The sequence below is a fragment of the Bufo gargarizans genome, chromosome 2 (genome assembly GCF_014858855.1).
Source record: "Bufo gargarizans isolate SCDJY-AF-19 chromosome 2, ASM1485885v1, whole genome shotgun sequence".
Lineage (NCBI taxonomy): Eukaryota > Metazoa > Chordata > Amphibia > Anura > Bufonidae > Bufo > Bufo gargarizans.
The window spans coordinates 696261652-696268458 of record NC_058081.1 but is presented as its reverse complement, the minus strand read 5'-3'; positions in this window follow the sequence as shown (position 1 = coordinate 696268458).

Below are 6807 nucleotides of genomic sequence, written 5' to 3'. Positions count from 1 at the left end.
CAGATTCTCTGTTACGGGACCTCTCTCCTCTGCCTGGCTGCTGGGCCTAAATATCTGACAATGGACTGTTGCAGTGGTGGCTGACGTGAAGCCTGATTTTCTGCTATGACATGCAGACTGATTCTCTGCTGACATGAAGCCAGATCCTCTGTTACGGGACCTCTCTCCTCTGCCTGTGTGCTGGGCCTAAATATATGCCAATAGACTTTTGCAGTGGTGGCTGACGTGAAACCTCATTCTCTGCTATGACATGCAGACTAATTCTCTGCTGACATGAAGCCAGATTGTCTGTTACTGGACCTCTCTCCTCTGCCTGGGTGCTGGGCCTAAATTTATGAAAATGGACTCTTACAGTGGTGGGTGACGTGAAGCCTGATTCTCTGCTATGACATGAAGACTGATTCTCTGCTATGACATGAAGACTTATTCTCTGCTGACATGAAGCCAGATTGTCTGTTACGGGACCTCTCTCCTCTGCCTGGGTGCTGGGCCTAAATATATGCCAATGGACTGTTCCAATGTTGGGTGACGTGAAGCCTGATTCTCTGCTATGACATGCAGACAGATTCTCTGCTGACATGAAGACAGATCCTCTGTTACGGGACCTCTCTCCTCTGCCTGGGTGCTGGGCCTAAATATCTGACAATGGACTGTTGCAGTGGTGGCTGACGTGAAGCCTGATTTTCTGCTATGACATGCAGACTGATTCTCTGCTGACATGAAGCCAGATCCTCTGTTACGGGACCTCTCTCCTCTGCCTGTGTGCTGGGCCTAAATATATGCCAATGGACTGTTGCAGTGGTGGCTGATGTGAATCCTCATTCTCTGCTATGACATGCAGACTAATTCTCTGCTGACATGAAGCCAGATTGTCTGTTACGGGACCTCTCTCCTCTGCCTGGGTGCTGGGCCTAAATATATGCCAATGGACTGTTCCAATGTTGGGTGACGTGAAGCCTGATTCTCTGCTATGATATGAAGACTGATTCTCTGCTGACATTAAGCCAGATTGTCTGTTACGGGACCTCTCTCCTCTGCCTGGGTGCTGGGCCTAAATATCTGACAATGGACTGTTGCAGTGGTGGCTGACGTGAAGCCTGATTTTCTGCTATGACATGCAGACTGATTCTCTGCTGACATGAAGCCAGATTGTCTGTTACGGGACCTCTCTCCTCTGCCTGTGTGCTGGGCCTAAATATATGCCAATGGACTGTTGCAGTGGTGGCTGATGTGAATCCTCATTCTCTGCTATGACATGCAGACTAATTCTCTGCTGACATGAAGCCAGATTGTCTGTTACGGGACCTCTCTCCTCTGCCTGGGTGCTGGGCCTAAATTTATGAAAATGGACTCTTACAGTGCTGGGTGACGTGAAGCCTGATTTTCTGCTATGACATGCAGACTGATTCTCTGCTGACATGAAGCCAGATCCTCTGTTACGGGACCTCTCTCCTCTGCCTGTGTGCTGGGCCTAAATATATGCCAATAGACTGTTGCAGTGGTGGCTGATGTGAAGCCTCATTCTCTGCTATGACATGCAGACTAATTCTCTGCTGACATGAAGCCAGATTGTCTGTTACGGGACCTCTCTCCTCTGCCTGGGTGCTGGGCCTAAATTTATGAAAATGGACTGTTGCAGTGGTGGGTGACGTGAAGCCTGATTCTCTGCAATGATATGAAGACTGATTCTCTGCTGACATTAAGCCAGATTGTCTGTTACGGGACCTCTCTCCTCTGCCTAGGTGCTGGGCCTAAATTTATGAAAATGGACTGTTGCAGTGGTGGGTGACGTGAAGCCTGATTCTCTGCTATGACATGAAGACTGATTCTCTGCTGACATGAAGCCAGATTGTCTGTTACGGGACCTCTCTCCTCTGCCTGGGTGCTGGTCCTAAATTTATGAAAATGGACTCTTACAGTGGTGGGTGACGTGAAGCCTGATTCTCTGCTATGATATGAAGACTGATTCTCTGCTGACATGAAGCCAGATTGTCTGTTACGGGACCTCTCTCCTCTGCCTGGGTGCTGGGCCTAAATTTATGAAAATGGACTCTTACAGTGGTGGCTGACGTGAAGCCTGATTTTCTGCTATGACATGCAGACTGATTCTCTGCTGACACAAAGCCAGATCCTCTGTTACGGGACCTCTCTCCTCTGCCTGTGTGCTGGGCCTAAATATATGCCAATGGACTGTTGCAGTGGTGGCTGATGTGAAGCCTCATTCTCTGCTATGACATGCAGACTAATTCTCTGCTGACATGAAGCCAGATTGTCTGTTACGGGACCTCTCTCCTCTGCCTGGGTGCTGGGCCTAAATTTATGAAAATGGACTTTTACAGTGCTGGGTGACGTGAAGCCTGATTTTCTGCTATGACATGCAGACTGATTCTCTGCTGACATGAAGCCAGATTGTCTGTTACAGGACCTCTCTCCTCTGCCTGGGTGCTGGGCCTAAATATATGAAAATGGACTCTTACAGTGCTGGGTGACGTGAAGCCTGATTTTCTGCTATGACATGCAGACTGATTCTCTGCTGACATGAAGCCAGATCCTCTGTTACGGGACCTCTCTCCTCTGCCTGTGTGCTGGGCCTAAATATATGCCAATGGACTGTTGCAGTGGTGGCTGACGTGAAGCCTCATTCTCTGTTATGACATGCAGACTAATTCTCTGCTGACATGAAGCCAGTTTGTCTGTTACGGGACCTCTCTCCTCTGCCTGGGTGCTGGGCCTAAATTTATGAAAATGGACTGTTGCAGTGGTGGGTGACGTGAAGCCTGATTCTCTGCTATGACATGAAGACTGATTCTCTGCTGACATGAAGCCAGATTGTCTGTTACGGGACCTCTCTCCTCTGCCTGGGTGCTGGGCCTAAATTTATGAAAATGGACTCTTACAGTGCTGGCTGACGTGAAGCCTGATTCTCTGCTATGATATGAAGACTGATTCTCTGCTGACATGAAGCCAGATTGTCTGTTACGGGACCTCTCTCCTCTGCCTGGGTGCTGGGCCTAAATTTATGAAAATGGACTCTTACAGTGGTGGCTGACGTGAAGCCTGATTTTCTGCTATGACATGCAGACTGATTCTCTGCTGACATAAAGCCAGATCCTCTGTTACGGGACCTCTCTCCTCTGCCTGTGTGCTGGGCCTAAATATATGCCAATGGACTGTTGCAGTGGTGGCTGATGTGAAGCCTCATTCTCTGCTATGACATGCAGACTAATTCTCTGCTGACATGAAGCCAGATTGTCTGTTACGGGAACTCTCTCCTCTGCCTGGGTGCTGGGCCTAAATTTATGAAAATGGACTGTTGCAGTGGTGGGTGACGTGAAGCCTGATTCTCTGCAATGATATGAAGACTGATTCTCTGCTGACATTAAGCCAGATTGTCTTTTACGGGACCTCTCTCCTCTGCCTGGGTGCTGGGCCTAAATTTATGAAAATGGACTGTTGCAGTGGTATGTGACGTGAAGCCTGATTCTCTGCTATGACATGAAGACTGATTCTCTGCTGACATGAAGCCAGATTGTCTGTTACGGGACCTCTCTCCTCTGCCTGGGTGCTGGTCCTAAATTTATGAAAATGGACTCTTACAGTGGTGGGTGACGTGAAGCCTGATTCTCTGCTATGATATGAAGACTGATTCTCTGCTGACATGAAGCCAGATTGTCTGTTACGGGACCTCTCTCCTCTGCCTGGGTGCTGGGCCTAAATTTATGAAAATGGACTCTTACAGTGGTGGCTGACGTGAAGCCTGATTTTCTGCTATGACATGCAGACTGATTCTCTGCTGACATAAAGCCAGATCCTCTGTTACGGGACCTCTCTCCTCTGCCTGTGTGCTGGGCCTAAATATATGCCAATGGACTGTTGCAGTGGTGGCTGATGTGAAGCCTCATTCTCTGCTATGACATGCAGACTAATTCTCTGCTGACATGAAGCCAGATTGTCTGTTACGGGACCTCTCTCCTCTGCCTGGGTGCTGGGCCTAAATTCATGAAAATGGACTCTTACAGTGCTGGGTGACGTGAAGCCTGATTTTCTGCTATGACATGCAGACTGATTCTCTGCTGACATGAAGCCAGATTGTCTGTTACAGGACCTCTCTCCTCTGCCTGGGTGCTGGGCCTAAATATATGAAAATGGACTCTTACAGTGCTGGGTGACGTGAAGCCTGATTTTCTGCTATGACATGTAGACTGATTCTCTGCTGACATGAAGCCAGATCCTCTGTTACGGGACCTCTCTCCTCTGCCTGTGTGCTGGGCCTAAATATATGCCAATGGACTGTTGCAGTGGTGGCTGATGTGAAGCCTCATTCTCTGTTATGACATGCAGACTAATTATCTGCTGACATGAAGCCAGATTGTCTGTTACGGGACCTCTCTCCTCTGCCTGGGTGCTGGGCCTAAATTTATGAAAATGGACTGTTGCAGTGGTGGGTGACGTGAAGCCTGATTCTCTGCTATGACATGAAGACTGATTCTCTGCTGACATGAAGCCAGATTGTCTGTTACGGGACATCTCTCCTCTGCCTGGGTGCTGGGCCTAAATTTATGAAAATGGACTCTTACAGTGGTGGCTGACGTGAAGCCTGATTTTCTGCTATGACATGCAGACTGATTCTCTGCTGACATGAAGCCAGATCCTCTGTTACGGGACCTCTCTCCACTGCCTGTGTGCTGGGCCTAAATATATGCCAATGGACTGTTGAAGTGGTGGCTGATGTGAAGCCTCATTCTCTGCTATGACATGCAGACTAATTCTCTGCTGACATGAAGCCAGATTGTCTGTTACGGGACCTCTCTCCTCTGCCTGGGTGCTGGGCCTAAATTTATGAAAATGGACTCTTACAGTGCTGGGTGACGTGAAGCCTGATTTTCTGCTATGACATGCAGACTGATTCTCTGCTGACATGAAGCCAGATTGTCTGTTACAGGACCTCTCTCCTCTGCCTGGGTGCTGGGCCTAAATATATGAAAATGGACTCTTACAGTGCTGGGTGACGTGAAGCCTGATTTTCTGCTATGACATGCAGACTGATTCTCTGCTGACATGAAGCCAGATCCTCTGTTACGGGACCTCTCTCCTCTGCCTGTGTGCTGGGCCTAAATATATGCCAATGGACTGTTGCAGTGGTGGCTGACGTGAAGCCTCATTCTCTGTTATGACATGCAGACTAATTCTCTGCTGACATGAAGCCAGTTTGTCTGTTACGGGACCTCTCTCCTCTGCCTGGGTGCTGGGCCTAAATTTATGAAAATGGACTGTTGCAGTGGTGGGTGACGTGAAGCCTGATTCTCTGCTATGACATGAAGACTGATTCTCTGCTGACATGAAGCCAGATTGTCTGTTACGGGACCTCTCTCCTCTGCCTGGGTGCTGGGCCTAAATTTATGAAAATGGACTCTTACAGTGCTGGGTGACGTGAAGCCTGATTTTCTGCTATGACATGCAGACTGATTCTCTGCTGACATGAAGCCAGATTGTCTGTTACAGGACCTCTCTCCTCTGCCTGGGTGCTGGGCCTAAATATATGAAAATGGACTCTTACAGTGCTGGGTGACGTGAAGCCTGATTTTCTGCTATGACATGCAGACTGATTCTCTGCTGACATGAAGCCAGATCCTCTGTTACGGGACCTCTCTCCTCTGCCTGTGTGCTGGGCCTAAATATATGCCAATGGACTGTTGCAGTGGTGGCTGACGTGAAGCCTCATTCTCTGTTATGACATGCAGACTAATTCTCTGCTGACATGAAGCCAGTTTGTCTGTTACGGGACCTCTCTCCTCTGCCTGGGTGCTGGGCCTAAATTTATGAAAATGGACTGTTGCAGTGGTGGGTGACGTGAAGCCTGATTCTCTGCTATGGCATGAAGACTGATTCTCTGCTGACATGAAGCCAGATTGTCTGTTACGGGACCTCTCTCCTCTGCCTGGGTGCTGGGCCTAAATTTATGAAAATGGACTCTTACAGTGCTGGGTGACGTGAAGCCTGATTCTCTGCTATGATATGAAGACTGATTCTCTGCTGACATGAAGCCAGATTGTCTGTTACGGGACCTCTCTCCTCTGCCTGGGTGCTGGGCCTAAATTTATGAAAATGGACTCTTACAGTGGTGGCTGACGTGAAGCCTGATTTTCTGCTATGACATGCAGACTGATTCTCTGCTGACATAAAGCCAGATCCTCTGTTACGGGACCTCTCTCCTCTGCCTGTGTGCTGGGCCTAAATATATGCCAATGGACTGTTGCAGTGGTGGCTGATGTGAAGCCTCATTCTCTGCTATGACATGCAGACTAATTCTCTGCTGACATGAAGCCAGATTGTCTGTTACGGGACCTCTCTCCTCTGCCTGGTTGCCGGGGCCTAAATATCTGACAATGGACTGTTCCAGTGGTGGGTGACGTGAAGCATGATTCTCTGCTATGACATGAAGACTGATTCTCTGCTGACATGAAGCCAGATTCTCAGTTACGGGACCTCTCTCCTCTGCCTGGGTGCCTGGGCCTAAATATCTGACAATGGACTGTTCCAGTGTTGGGTGACGTGAAGCCTGATTCTATGCTATGACATGAAGACTGATTCTCTGCTGACATGAAGCCAGATTCTCTGTTACGGGACCTCTCTCCTCTGCCAGGATACCGGGGCCTAAATATCTGACAATGGACTGTTCCAGTGGTGGGTGACGTGAAGCATGATACTCTGGTATGACATTAATACTGATTCTCTGCTGACATGAACCCAGATTCTCTGTTACGGGACCTCTCTCCTCTGCCTGGGTGCCGGGGCCTAAATATATGA